Source organism: Pinus tabuliformis, chromosome X (genome assembly GCF_031772625.1).
Source record: "Pinus tabuliformis cultivar Carrire ecotype Pingquan chromosome X, CPIR1, whole genome shotgun sequence".
Taxonomy (NCBI): Eukaryota; Viridiplantae; Streptophyta; class Pinopsida; order Pinales; family Pinaceae; genus Pinus; species Pinus tabuliformis.
In genome coordinates, this window is record NC_142308.1 from 688,924,916 (window position 1) to 688,941,143 (window position 16,228).

Genomic DNA, 16,228 nt, shown 5'->3' on the forward strand with positions numbered 1-16,228 from the left:
TATGCTACCATAGTCGCTACTTTTGTTTTCTTAAAAATAAATGTTTATAGCCTCATGTGATAGAGGAGAAACTGTACTTCTGTAATTCTCTAAGTTGTCGGAAAGTATAAACAAATATTTATTATTTCATTAGAATATCCTAAACCTTTTTTAAAATTATTAGAGTTTGAATTTGTAATTGTCAATTTTATTTTGCAGTTTCATTTACATCATCATCATGGCAACTTCAAGTTCAGTCATTCGTGAGGCAAAGGAACATGAAATTGAATCTGTCTCTATTTCTAAAGTTGATCCAAAGTCACCACTTTGGAAATATGTAACTGTTGTAGGGAAGATCCAAGGAGGGGGGTCATTGGCATGGGTTTGCAATGAGTGTCAAAAGGAGTTTAAGGGATCATACACCCAAGTTAAAGCACATTTACTTGGGTTAAGAGGCAATGGGATTCGAATATGCATTGGCCCACCTAAAGAGAATGGGACAAAGGGAAAAGGTTTAAGCAAGAAAAAACTTGTAAAATATCGGAAAGAACGAGATGAAGCAGATGCTAAAGCAAATTAGGCAAATCCCATCTCTCAATTCAAACAACCAACAAGGTTGAAATCATCTTCATCAAGGCCTCCAATTCCCTCTCATGGAATTGGCAACCCTGGTTCAAAGCAGTTTAATTTGGGGCCGCTTGAAAAGAGTTTTAATAATGATGCTCGAGAGATGGCAGACGCAACTATAGGTCAATGCATTTATGAAAATGACCGTCCCTTTAACCTTGTGCGATCTCCTTACTAGGCAAAGATGAAAGGGTACAAGAGCCATGGATATGAGAAGGTCTGCACTACAATGTTGAGTGTTGAGAAGTTAGATTTGGAGGCTAATTTAAGCCCCATTCGTAATTCATCGTGCATTTCAAGGGTGTCCATCATTTCTAATGGATGGAAAGATCAAAGGAATAGGCCTTTGATCAATGTGATTACAAAGAGACCAAAATAGGCAATGTTTTTTAAGGCAGTGGATTGTAGGGGGCAGCTTAAAGATTCCCAATTCATTGCTGACATCTTGATTGAAGCAATTGAATTGGTGGGGCCAGAAAATGTTGTCCAAGTAATAATTGATAATGCAACAGTGTGTAGAGTTGCAGGCCTAATTATTGAAGGCAAATATCAGCACATCTTTTGGACCCCTTGTATGCAACGGTGTGTAAAGCAACAAGCCTAACTATTGAAGGCAAATATCAACACATTTTTTAGACCCCTTGTATGCAATGGTGTGTAGAGAAACAGGCCTAATTATTGAAGGAAAATATCAGCACATCTTTTGGACCCCTTGTGTTGTACATTCATTGAACCTCATATTGAGCAAGATGGGGAAGCAAATTGAGCATATTCAAGTTATTTTTGAAGAGGCAAAAGAAATTCAAGCCTTCATCACAAACCACCACATGTCGCAAGGCATCTACAAGGAATTTGCAAAGTTGGAGCTTCTTAAGGTACCTAAACTTTAAAGTTTATTTCATAAAATCTAATTTTTATGACTCTAAATTCAAATATGTAAATTGGATTCTCAAATGTCATGATTTGTGAATCATAATAGTTATTCAATCAAATTATGATTTTTAATTTATTGAAACATTGACAATTTGGCACTTGCAAGTTGTCGAGACTCGTTTTGCTTGTCACATCATAGTCTTAACAAGGCTTATGCAGGTGAAAGAAGCATTACAATCAATAGTACGCAGTTTTCTCTGGAATCAATGGAGGCAATCCTAATCTGAAAGAGCACAAGCAGTGAAAAGGTTGGTTGTTAATGATAAATGGTGGGATAGGGTGTAGTACCTATCGGCATTTACTAACGCAATTGTGGATTTGTTCCACTTGTTTGACACAAATATGCCTAATTTGGGAGAGGTGTATGAGGGATTGATTCCATGGTAGAGAAGATAAGGGTGGTTATAAATGCCAAGGAGAAGGACCTAGATGAATTCTTTTACAAAGAAGTAAAAAATATATTGACCAAAAGGTGGAACAAGATGACCGCCACATTGCACCTTTTGGCCTATGCAATGAATCCAAAATACTATGTTGTAGAGTTACTAAGTGATCCAAAAAGAATAGCACCAAACAAAGACCCAGAAGTCTCACAAGGATTTAAAAAATCTTTTAGAAAGCTTTTTGTAGATCCTGAAATTAGGACTCGGATTCATTCAGAGTTTGCTCATTTTGTGGGTTCAGAGGGTTGCGGTGTTGATATTGATTGTATGCGAGACAAGACCAGATTAAGTCCAATTGATTGGTGGAACTACTACAGTGGGGAACTTCCACATATCCAAAAATTGGCCATCAAAATCTTGTCACAAGTTGTTAGTTCCTCTTCAGCATAAAGGAATTGGGATACATATGGCTTCATCCATTCGATGAAGCGAAACATATTGGGCTTCAAAAAGGTTGAGGAACTGGCGTATGTTCATTCGAACCTTCGCCTTCTGTCACACAAGAAAGACGAATACACATTTGATGTGAACCCAGAGTTGTCTGACTTGGATATGACGTTGAATGTCAGATCCCATGTGACTTTGTTTGATGAGGAGGCACCAATAGTTAGATCTTCAAGTGGACATTGCGGCAATGCTCCCCCTCCTGGAGAGGATGTGGTTCTTAGTGATATGAATCAAGACATATCTAATGATATGTAAATGTAATTTATGATGGTGTTTTAAACTTTTGAACTATGAATATTGAATACCATAATATGCCATATGAATTATGAATAATGATAGTAGACTTTCAATCATAGTACATTTTGTACTTTGTACTATGTAGTGTGCATTATAAATTTTGGTGATGATGTTGTAACCTGTCATGTTAATGATCGAAATTTGAAACAAAAACTTGATGATATGTTGAATCATGAATATTATAATAATCCTTAATGATCATGACAATGATTATACTGAATTGATGATGATGATAGATGATAATTGATTATGTATTTTAGATATAGAATCTAGATTCTAAAAGATGAATGGTAATATGAAATTCTTATTTTGTTATATATGTGTGTGTGTGAGTGTGTGTGTCGTTTCCTTGCCGTATCGTATCCAGATAATTTGGCGTATCCATTTCAAACCCCGTATCCGTTTTAGTGCAACTTAGGTTCGACAAGGTAATGGGCAAATTGTCGCTTGAATATTAATTCTTCAACATTTTTTTATTAAAGAAGCCATGCGCGCATATATCCAAATTTTCAAAGGGCCATCACATCATTAAAGTGGCCAAGTTTATTATTGAAAAGGCAAATAATTATTTTATTTTCAAAGGCCCAATTATTATAAAAGGTCGTGAAAATATTATTTGCAAAAGGGGTCGAAAGTTAAATTAGGGCCAATTAATTCAAGTAGAATTATTTTTGTGAAGATCATAAGCTCAATTGGTGAAATCGAAACCCTTGGAGGATGAGTTTTATGCTTCATTTCGAATCGAATCAATCATCTATTTATATGAGGTCATTGGCATTCATTTCGACTACCAAAAAGCACAACATTCGGTTTGCAATTACAAATAAATTCGACCTTCTATTACATAGATATACACACATGCAAAGAGGAAAAAGAAGGGTTCTTTTGACTGGAGTTTGGATCTCCTTTAAAGGTTCGTTGACTACAGTGACTTGGGCAAATTTTGGGATCATCTTAATCTCTATTCTGTTGATCCTTTTGAGGTTGAAGCTACAGAGAAGTTGGCTCTTTTATGTAACATACTCCTGAAGATTGACAGAGGGTTTTTTAGGCCCAAATTCTTGACAATTCGTTGGCAGATTTTTGTGGTGACCCCAGTGAGAACCTCGGCCTCCTTGTGTGGACCTTTCTCATTGGGAAAAAGTGGAATTTCTCTCCTTTGTTGTGCAGACTTTGATTGGATATTTCATTATTGACTATTTTGGAATTGTTGGAACATTTTGATGTACTATTGATGAACAAAATCTCTCTCTCATAAGGAAAGAATTTTGGGTTTTTCCCTTGTTGTGAGTCTAATCCTAGTGTCTCTTGTCTCTTGCATATTGTTTATTGTTCATTGTTTGTTGTGATCTCCATTTACTACTCTTGTTGAAGATATAATGCTTGAACTTTTTCATGTATAGCTACTTGTTGACTAAAGTATAAAGAAGGAACAAATTATATCAATAGAAGTCATTATCAATTGTGAAAAAATACTCTAGTCGTTACATCACTACAATTTCAACATGGTTTCAGAGCGAAGGTCAAGATTTATGTCAGCTTGAATATCACTAATTGCTCCAAGGTCCAAGGTTTATATATTTTTAAAGTGATCACAAAAAAGAAAAAGGAATTGTTTGCATTAGTCTTAAAGGTCGAGACAGCTAGATCAAGAGTGGAATTAGAAAAGATATTTTATGGGCTACTTTTATGCAAATCACAATAAGATCAGACCTCTGAAATAAGGCCGCAGTTTTGGGATTGGTATCCAAAGGTTATTGAGGTGTCTAGAAGGGTCGGATAAGCACACTTCAGGTAGACACATCATCTTTCAAGAGGTTCGAGGTGCACAGAGAGAGACCCATTCTAGGCCGAGGGTCCTATGCATATGTACAAGGAAGAACAAGGCCTGTAATTACAAGTTTTGTGGACTAGTAACAGCCATTCTAGCCAGTCGGGAAAATCACCTTGTAGAGGGATCTAGACCGCAATAATTAGAGGCATTTTAGGCCTATTATTAAAGCATTTCAGTGACTGCTAAAAAGTCCTAACCAAGAAAGTCAAAGGTATTGTATAAACTTCAAAAGTTCCAAAGAATTGATAGAGGTACCAGACCTCTTGCTAAAAGATAGTGAAGTAAAGAAGGATTGTGGTATCCCATTCAAAGTTCGTTTGAAGCAAGGAGCTGTAATGGAAGTCTAGTTTGAGGATTTGTAGTAGCATCTGCTGCATACCCTAACCAAAATTCAAGAGGAGTTAGTCACCTTGAGAAGAGCATCTTAGATCATGACAACATTGGAAATGACAAATATTCAGGATTGTGAGATCAAGATTTTGAGAAACATATCCTTAAAAGTTTGCTATCTTGAAGAAGGCTTTGTAGCAGCTTCCAAGTAATCATGAAAGACAAAGGTACGTGGTCATTGTCTATAAGGTATGTATAATTGTTTTTATCCATGTCTAGCTTAAGATGAATAAAGGGTTTGTATAATTACTAAAGAAAGTAATGACATATAATGCATTAGGGATTTGTCGCATGTTTTGAATCTAGGGTTTGTAGACTTCACATTGTTTTTGGTATCTAGGGATTGTAAACCCTAGATGGGACTTGGATTAGAAAACCCTAGTTAAGTACTAAACCCTAGCCCTAATTGATTTGTTCCCTCATAGAAAGCCTAGCTCTTGGAAAATATCATCTAAAGTTTGCAAGATCTAAATTTTGGGAATGCGATAAAACCCTAGCAAGGGTTGATGTAAAAATGAAACCTAGGGCTTGAAAGTCAAATCCCTAGGGCTAGATGTTTCCACTAAAACTCACATCCCTATAAGGATAGGTCATGGGATATCTAGGGTTTGTACCCAATATCCTAGAAGCACACTTTTGAGAAATCATAAAACCCTAAATTGTCATAATTGAAATCATACTCTTGTTTTTTTTGTATATTTTGTTTGGTTGTACTTGTCAATGAAAATTGCAAATACACTATGAAGGAAGCAAGATGATGATGAGCATGATGAAAAGAGGAAATTGTAAGGACCCTGATATTCATGATGTTGAAGCTTCCAGTTGATGAAACATATTTATTGAAAAATGAAGCAAAACCTTGTTGCAATATGGTGACAAAACATACAAAGAAGTTTAGAGGGCATTGTCGTGATCTGAAAAGATAAGTATTTTTGTGCTTTGTTTTTATTTTTAAATCGTTACTAAGGATATGGACTCTTTGATGATGTGAAAGAATGACTAGACTCAAGAAGACTAAGATTAAGAGGGAGTTGAAAAGGATGTAGCCTTGTTAATGATAAAGACTCATTGATGATAATATTGATGATATGGATTCATGATGATGATGGGAACTCTTTGATGATGATATGGACTTCTTGATAATGTGGATGATGATATGGATTCCTTGAGGATGGTGATGTGGACTCCTTAATGATGAATGATGTGTATTCTATGATGTTGACAATGTGTACTCCTTGTTGATGATGATAAGTACTCCTTGCTGACAATGATGTATGACTCATTGATGACGTGAATGATGTGATTGGACTCATTAACGATGATCTAAACTCCCTAATGCTTACTCTTTGATGATGATGATGATGATTTGGATTATGATAATGTGGACTCGTTGATGATTTTGTTGATGACATGGACTCATTGATGATGAATTGGACTAGATTCTTTGAGGATGATGATAGTGTGGACTTATTGATGACATCGACTCGTTGATGATATTGATAACAATGATTTTGACTTGATGATATATATTATAAACTTCCTATAGATAATATGTACTACTTATGTGGACTCCTTAGTGATATGAACAAGACTCCTTGATGATGATGATGATGTAGACTACTTGATGATGATGATGATGTAGACTACTTGATGATGATGAAATGATAATGTAGACTCCTTGATATGGACTCCTTGATAACTTGATGATGATGTGGATTCCTTGATGACGTAGACTCCTTGATGATGTGATGTGATTGAACTCGATCTAAGAAGGCTAAGATCAAGAGGGAGTTGACATACTCTCAAAAATATTAGTAGTATCTTGATTGTTTCTATTGATTATTTCATTATGAGTCTCTTGGCTTGCTTGGTTGTTTTTGTTCTTCCATCACCTCCTCATGAGGATTGCAGGTACATGATGAAGACTGCCAATGTGTGGAAAATTGTTAAAAATATTGGAAGAAAAATGTGACAAAGGACTCGTGATAGGCTCAGTACTCAGAGGGAGCAAACAAAATTAGACTGATTGAAGCACGCTTCTATGAAGATGATTAGAGGTGTTGCATGGCCTAGATATGCTAAAGACGAACCCATGACTTTTTCTACTATGTAGAGGACTTTTGTTTAAGAGGGAGTTGCTTTTGACATGAGCCTAGTGGTATCTTGGCACAATGGACTGCAGGTCCATCGATATCTCCCTGATAAATGATTTGAAAAAGTTGCAAGACTCTGATGTTGACTTGGTTGATTCACTGATCGGTTCATTGATCAATCTACTGAAGTCTATTATTATCTGTTGGATTTGATTATGGTCTGTTGGATTCTACTATGGTTGTTGATGCTTGCTTCTGTGAGAAGCCACTTATTATCTATTGGATTCGTCTATGGGCACTAACAATCGCTTCTATGAGAAGCCACTTATTATCTATTGGATTCGTCTATGGGCACTCGCATTCACTTCTATGAGAAACCACTTATTATCTGCATTCGCCTCTATGAGAAGCCACTTATTGTCTACTGGTTGTCGATGATGGCTTCTGTGAGAAGCCACTGCTAAGATCTACTATCGTTTGTTGATAATTGTTGATGTTTGCTACGAGAAAAGCCCTAGCTGAAGTTGAATGAACAATTGAATGTTGTTGTACCATGGCTACATTTCTGATGTTGAAATTGTTGCGGATGTTTATATGAAGGAACTAGAATGACTGAGAATCCCCTTAAAGAGGGAACATTGATGACATAGCATCATATTAATGGATTCCTCATGTAGGTTGTGTGCCATGAGACATTGTTGTCTGAGAGATGTGTTGATGATTCCTCCTATCGGTTGTGCCATGAGACATTGTTGTCCGGGAGATGTATTGATGATTCCTCCTGTGGGTTGTGTGCCATGAGACATTGTTGTCCAAGAGATGTGTTGATGATCCTCCTATAGGTTGTGTGTTGTGAGACATTGTTGTTCGGGAGATATATTTATGATTCGTCCTGTAGGTTGTGTGCCATGAGACAATGTTGTCCGTGATGTGTTGGTGATTCCTCCTGTAGGTTGTGCCGTGAGACATTGATGTCTGGGAGATGTATTGATGATTCCTCCTATGGGTTATGTGCCACGAGACATTGTTGTCCGGTAGATGTGTTGAAGATTCCTCCTATAGAGCGTGTCATGAGACATTGTTGTCCCGGAGATGTATTAATGATTCCTCCTATAGGTTGTGTGTCATGAGACATTGTTGTCCAGGAGATGTGTTGATGATTCCTCATATATGTTGTGTAATGTGAGCAATGTTATCAGAACCGAACAGGTGATCGAACAAAAAAATCTTGTGGACCGGGAATCGGTCGAAACCAAAATAGCACTTAGTGCAAAACATCATTGAACCAAAAAAGTTAAAAACATCAAGAAGCAGGCTCTAAAAGGCCTTTATAGTCCAAAATAATATGATAGTATGATACTACAGTCTACAATACTACAACTACAGCAAACAAGTGCTAATTGTCAATGTCATCAATGACCAATCATCATCAGAATGATCATGCTGAACATCCTCCTCGTCCTCATTTGAAGAACGAGTAGCATTTAAGTCTGCAATGGGATTATGGCTTGATTCCCCTAGCCCTGAAGCTGCTACTGGTGCTTCTGGTATATTTTCCTTTGCGTCCTGTGGAGGTGGGTCCAAGTCCAACCAAAAAAGGTCTTCATTGTTAAATGCTAGTGTTTGACTCTCCACAACCCATTCTGATGTTGGGTCAAAGTCAGCCAGGACAATGTTGCTTGATTCAAAGGTTATATTCAGCAATCGGTTGCGCCTCGACCTAAGATTGTACTAAACAAAAACCATGTCATTCAACCACTTTTGCTCCAAATAGCTCCTCTTCTTAGTGTGTATTGTGAAAATTTCATCTATTATAGCAACTGGAAATTATTTTCCTAATTGCTAATTTATTTAACAATTTATTTGCAGTTTGCTATGACAAATACAAAATAATTCACATTGTGATTTTAACAAACAAATACTGCAGAAGAAAAATAGCACTGGAATTTGAGAAAATTTAGCACGCACACACACACACACAAAATGACACCGTTATTTTTTGGACAAAAGTCCCCCAAAAAACCCAACTTGGGAAAACCGGTGCAACAATGAGGGTTTTTATTATTAAGTAGCAGTGAAATCTGAGTACAATCTATGGATGCCCAAATGGCAATCCAAACAAGAAGAAAATATGCCTAAAATTATTTAAGGGAATTTCCCTTCTTCCACAAGCAACCCCGGCACAACTTCCCTTCAGAAAAAATCATCCTCCAGGACCCTTTGCGCAGTACTTGCGCAAACCCTTGGATGTCTAAACCCGGAACTGCCTCTAATGAAGTTGTTTTGCCTGTCTCTGCTGAAGAAACTGATTCTCTGGCCCTCTGGAAGCCTTTCCCGACCTCTGGAAGCTTAATCGATTTTTCCTCCAGCTAAATCAAATTGCTTTTTTGAAACACCTGCACATTCCTTTGCGCTGCCTCTCCGAATCTAGAAAACTTCCTCTTGATCACTGTGTTTGCCCCTCACTGTGTCTGCTTCCTCACTGAAGCTCGAATTCTCCAGCAACTAACTGCTGCTACTCTAGAAAATTGAATTCTCCAAGTGACTATGGTGTGTTCTCCATCACCACATCGATCCCTTCTTATATCTTCCTATTAGGACTCCAACATCCAAGATTAAATCTTAATCGATGGCTCAGATCATTTCTGGATCGATCTGTGTGAGTTTCTAGATAATTCGCAGCTTGACTTAATTAATTCTGATTAATTAACCAGCTTTCCTAAGTTTGGACTTAGGAAACATTAAAAAATAGACTAATAATCTAATTAAGTCATCTCTAGGTGGAATTTCCAAAAACGATTTCCAGGTTTTGGAGATCTCATGTTTCTAGCCTCTCCACCAAATTTCGTGGCTAGAACACATCTGATGCTACAAAAACTAACACTCCCTCCTAGCGAGGGTTGTGTTCTCTCTAATGTTGCACATCCCACCACAACAGCTTATCTTTGTATCACCTCCTGTCACACTGCTGATGTCTGGCTACTGCTGCCCACCAACCACTGTGCAACTCTGATGTCGCATCTGTGTTGCTACTGACACTGCCATAATGTTGCCAACATTGCATCTACGTTGCAACTCCCTTTCATCTATTATTGTTGCAATTGCAACTACTGCAACTAAGAAGCATCCAAAATATTGAATCAACTGTGTTCAGTATGATGCATCTACCTCGTAGTCTCTGACTGCCACTAGCATCTGCACTGTCATTGAAGACTTTGCGTTGTTACCAACTCTGCACTGAGCACCTGCTCTGCTGTTAACACTGCACTGTGCTCCTCAGCATTAACAGCTAATAGTCTACAACTGTCACTCTGGTACTGACTGCATCAACTGTCACTAATCCATCCTGCTACTGAATATTGTGGGCTCCCTGTAGCCAGGTAATGATCTGTGAGGTGAACTCTTCTACGACCCTGCTGAATCTCTGCAATTCTAGGATTATAGCTCCATATCGCCCCACCTCTCTCCTGGAGGTATAGCTGCAAACATCAAGAAATATGATCGACTCCTATTGCTCCTGCTACTGCGCTATTAATGCTTCCGCACTGCTACTGCAACTACTACAATAATGAGTCTGATCTCCCCAAATCCTGAAGTACTAGCTTCCATAGGGATTCTCCCTCAGAAACGAGTCTCTATCTCCCTATGGGAAATCTCTCTGCTCCCTTCTGGCAACTCACACTGTCCTCCTGCACTGGAAATTGGACTACGTAGCTCTGCGTTGGGAATCTCCTGGCTGGAACTGCACCTGCATACTGCAACTAGGCAATTCGCACTGTTTGTGTCACTGCATCTAGCTCTGCAACTCTCTCAAGCACTGACTGCAACTAGATTTGCAATTGTCTAATGACAGATTGCGTCTACTAACACTGAACCTACTACTATGATACGGTGGGCTCTTGTAGCAAAGGTGATGGTCCCGCTGCAACAATCCAGAACTAATTTGACTAATCTCCTTGTTGCAACTGCGTTGGACCCTGCCCAATATGGCACACTAGAGTCCCATACTCCTCCTCCTGGATCTGGTGACCCACTATTAAGCATAGTCTGTGGCTGGGACTCTTCTTCGATTTGCAACTCACACTAGACAACTCGCACTTCCTCTGGCACCTGTCTCTAGCAACTTGAAGTCGATCTACTGTCCATATCTGCATTCTGGCTAACTCGCACAGCCTCCTCTGCAAAGCTACAAAATCTGCGAAACTCAAAAATTGGAGAACATTGTTGGAAATATCCCTCTTCCCTCTTGCTCGGTTGTTGCTCTGCTACTCGCACTCCTTCCTAGAGTGAGAAAAAATTGCCTGTTGTTACAACCGACTGCAACTGGAAATCTGGATTTTTGAACTAGAAACCCTTTGAGAGAATTCTACTCTAGAAAATCGAATTCTCCAAGTGACTCTAGTGTGTTCTCCATCACCAAATTGATCCCTTCTTATATCTTCCTATTGGGACTCCAATGACCAAAAGTAAATCTTAATCGATGGCTCAGATCATTTTTGGATCGATCCGTGTGAGTTTCTAGATAATTCGCACCTTGACTTAATTAATTCAAATTAATTAACCAGTTTTCCTAAGTTTAGACTTAGGAAACATTAAAAAATAGGCTAATAATCTAATTAAGTCATCTCTAGGTGGAATTTTCATAAACAATTTATGGGTTTTGGAGATCTCATGTATTGTAGCCTCTCCACCAAATTTCGTGACTAGAATACATCCGATGCTACAGAAACTAACATGTAAACACTCAAACAAACTCCAATTCCCCTCACACTCTGAAGCACTACATGTTTGGCTCAGTATTCGAATTGCAAATTTTTGCAATTGAGGGCATTCGCCACCAAATTCTTGCCACCAATAGGCTGCAAAAAAGATGGAAGGAAAAGAAGTATTAGCAAATGAATTTGAAAGTTGAAACTTGGACTCAACAATTGCAAATTGAAATGAGTAATATAAGAATTTGCAAATTTTGACAGTTCTTACCAGAGGGATACTTCATTTTTTACAGCCATAGAAATTCCAAAGGTACCGATACTCTCACTGAAATTTATGAGCTTGTTATGAATCTGATCTTGAGTCTTGGAACCTGGGACCGTGCGCTCAATGCATTTATACAATCCCCCTAATATCTCCCCATCAGCCTCAAAATTTGTAGTGTAATCGTTCCTTCAAAGTTAAGAAAACAAAAACATATTCATCAAGTCAACAAAAGTTAAAACTTAAAACTTATAAGCAATGAGCATTAAAATCCAAAATTACATACCTTGGATTTAAGTAGTAATCAGCAGCTGCATGTAAAGGTCTACGGAGTTGTTTGTTCCATCTTTCATTAATGATTCTCCATAGAGGAATGTACTTATGTCTTTTATCCCCATATGTTGCCTTTATTTCTTCCTTGGCCTGATCCATGGCCTCATAAACAAAACCCATGGCAGGTTTATCACTATCCACCATCTGCCAAACTCGGAAAAGAGGCTCATTAAATAGCACAATCTCCTCTGCCTTTGACCAAAATATTTTGTCAAATACTTGGTCAACCATTTGTTTCCCTTCAGCTTTTTTGCTCCACTGAGATGCATTCCATTCATTGCATGAAAACATCTTCTTCAAGTTCGATTTTTGTTCAACAAGGGATTGCAACGAAAGAAAGTTGGTTGCAAATCACGTGATGGCTAATCGAACAAGCTCTTTACCCCGTGTATGCTTTCTCATGAGGTTCAAAACCAATGAGTGGTTGTATATGTACCTGGTTATGGATTTTGCATTATCCACGCACTTCTTCACCCACTCAATTTTGTCAATATCCTCAAGCATGAGGTCCAAACAATGGGCTGCACATGGAGACCACCAAATGGTGGGGTGTTTTTCATCCAACATATTCCCCATTGCAACATAGTTAGAGGCATTATCTGTGATCACTTGTATAACATTTTCAACCCTCTACTTCCACATAACTACTCCATCCAAAAGACAAAATAACAATTGTGAATCATTCACCTGATCAAATGCATCAATAGATTTGAGAAACATAATACCTTTTGGACAAGCAATTAAGAAATTTAGTATGGTGCGAGATCTACCATCAGTCCATCTATCAGACATAATTGTGCATCTTGTTTTGGTCCATGATTGCTTGAACTTTGTAAGGTACTCTTGTATTTTTTGGACTTCATTTTGTAAAAGTGGCCCCCTGATATCTTGAAAGTTAGGACCTTTGAAGCCTGCTCCACATGAAGCTATAGCATCAATCATGGGTTGATAATATGTAGAATTAGTAGCATTAAAAGGTATGTTTGCATCATATCACCATCTAGCAATGCATTCATATGCAACCTCTCTCCATATCTTCTTCCATTTAGCATCAATGGTAGGTTGAATACTAGGGGTGGTGCGGGGTACAAAAGAAAGAGTCAATCCCTTTATGGGTCGTTGTCCTCTTCAAGTTAAAAGCACTTGAACTAGGGCCAGAACTACCCTCTCCAACTCTAGCAGGGAAACTAGAGGAATCTTCAAAACTGGGCATATATTCTTCAAAATCAGGGTCACTAAGCATAGCATCATCCTTTTGACTTTTGCCTATATCTTTTTTAATTCTTTTGTTTTCTCCTTTTTTTCGTTGTAGGTTTCAATTAGACTTTGCATCTTTCCTTTAAGATCATCAGAAACATTTCCACAAGGTTTTACTTGCCCTCTCCGATGTGCTAGGTGTTCTTTAATTCTATGGATTCTCTCACCCTTAAAAAATTTCCCACAATAGTTGTAGACTTTTATCTCTTGTTCATTTAAATGGCAGTGAACCCAAACCGGATCATTCTTGTTTTTGGGGGTCATGACAACTTCTACATGAATAAATGTAAAATCTGCACAAAAAACCCTAAGGTTTTTAGAATTCTATGGCAAATTTTTTTTAGAGAAAAATAAAAGAGGAATAGAGGCCATGAAATACCTAAAGAGTATCTGTAAATTTTGAGAAGAGAAGAAGCTCCCACAAATCAGAAAATAAACTCTTCAATCAACTCCAAAATCTCCCTCACAGATTTGCCAACGAAATCCCTCAAAATAACTCTGCAAATTTCAATAATTGTTGAGAAAAAATAGAAGAAAATAACGGCCACAAATTTTTTTCCAAAACAAAATTACAAATCTGAATTATGCATAAAAGCACTAGGGTTTTAAAAAACTTAGGGAAGAAAAGAACAGATTTTTGGAGAAAAATAAAACAATAATGGTTGAAAAAATACCTTGATTTACCCTCTTAATTTTCTAAAGAAAATAAGCTCCAAAATCCTCCCAAATCAGCTTTGTAGCAGCCCCTACAAATCTGCATAAAAACACTAGGGCTATTAAATTTTTTGAAAAAAAAATAACTAATTTTTGGAGAAAAATGGAACAAAAATAGATGGAAAAAATTACTTTGATTTACCCTCTAAATTTTCTGGAGAAAATCAGCTCCAAAATCCTCTCAAATCAGCTATGTAGCAGCCCCCACAAAATAAATAAATAAACCGTTCAACCAGCTCCAAAAACCACAAAGATCTCTGGGAAAAAAAAAATCCTTCAAGTAGCTCGAAAATCTCCTTTAGTAATCAACCCAACAACACTCCAATCAGTTCTTCAAATCTACAAAAAATCTCCCTCAAAACAACCCTACAAAAAACTCTTTGAATTCTCTTTGCCGAACTCAGCTCAAGAATTGCAAGAGACACCAATGAATAGTGTGAGTGAAAAGGAGGGGGTAGGGGTGTTTAAATAGCTTTATAGGGGGGCTAGATTAGAGTTACAAAAAAAAAAACAGACAAACAAAACAAAAACAAAATTTGTTCCTAGGTAGCAAGTCATGCGGACCAACGGAACTAGCCTCCAAACCATAACAGAATGGATCAGTACCCTATTCTTGTTCGGACTGAAAAATGCCCCAAACCGGTCGAACATCCAGTCCAGTTCTGATAACATTGATTGAGAGACATTGTTGTCTGGGAGATGTATTGATGATTCCTCCTCTAGGCTATGTGCCATGAGACATTGTTGTCTAGGAGATGTATTGATGATTCCTCCTGTAGGTTGTGTGCTGTGAGACCTTGTGGTCCAAGAGATGCTTTGTTGGTTCCTCCCTTAGGCTATGTGCCATGAGACCTTGTAGTCAGGGAGATGCTTTGAGATGGATGTTATGTATCTTTCCTTATGATGAGTTTGAGAGAGAGAAACTTGGATTGTGTTTTCTTCCTTAGGCTATGGGTCATGAGATCTATGGATTGGTCGAGAAGATTGATTTTGAGAGAGAATGAAAAACTACCTCCCTAGCTAAGAGGGAGTGTTGAAAAATTACGTAGCTATGGTCGGCAATTTTCATTGAAAACATGGAGAAGAAATTAGTTTTTTGACATCTACAAGTCAGTCCATCTAGCTCCACAAGTTGGCTCCAATTAGAGATCATGTCAGCCCCATTAGGGCTAATTAGCCCTCACATACACCTATTTATATGAGGTCGTTAGCATTCATTTCGACTGCCAAAAAGCACAACAATTTGGTCTGCAATTACAAATAAATTCGGCCTTCTATTACAGAGAATACACACATGCGAAGAGGAAAAACAAGGGTTCTTTTGACTGCGGTTTGGATCTCCTTTAAAGGTTCGTTGACTCCAGTGACTTGGGCAAATTTTGGGATCATCTTAATCTTTGTTCTGTTGATCCTTTGGAACCCGAAGCCATAGAGAAGCTCACTCTTTTATGTAACATACTGCTGAAGATTGACAGTTCGTTGGCAAACTTTTGTGGTGACCTCAGTGAGAACCTTGACCTCCTATCACAGTGACTATAGGCCTATATCTCGGCCTCCTTGTGCAGACCTTTCTCATTGGGCAGAAGTGGAATTTCGCTCCTTTGTTGTGCAGACTTTGACTGGGTATTTCATTATTGACTATTTTGGAATTGTTGAAACATTCTGATGTACTATTGATGGACAAAATCTCTCTCTCATAAGGAAAGAATTTTGGATTTTCCCCTTGTGGGTTTTGACCTAGCTGTGAACCTAATCTTGGTGTCTCTTGTTGTTAAAATTGGCAACTAGGGCCAAACTCCATGTGGGTCATTTTATTAATGGAAGCTGATATTTTTCTTGGATCCCTCTCATCGAGAGGTGTAGGATTGATCTAAAGATCATCCGATTCCGATAACTATTCATAGAGA

At 37.9% G+C, this 16,228-nt stretch overlaps 1 protein-coding gene across 3 annotated transcripts in view; it reads right to left on the reverse strand.

Annotated features, from left to right (window-relative positions):
* The window catches only part of LOC149141845 (Urb2/Npa2 family protein), a 257,141-nt gene that overhangs the window by 228,864 nt on the left and 12,049 nt on the right, over positions 1-16,228 (reverse strand). The gene's annotated exons all lie outside the window — the stretch shown is intronic.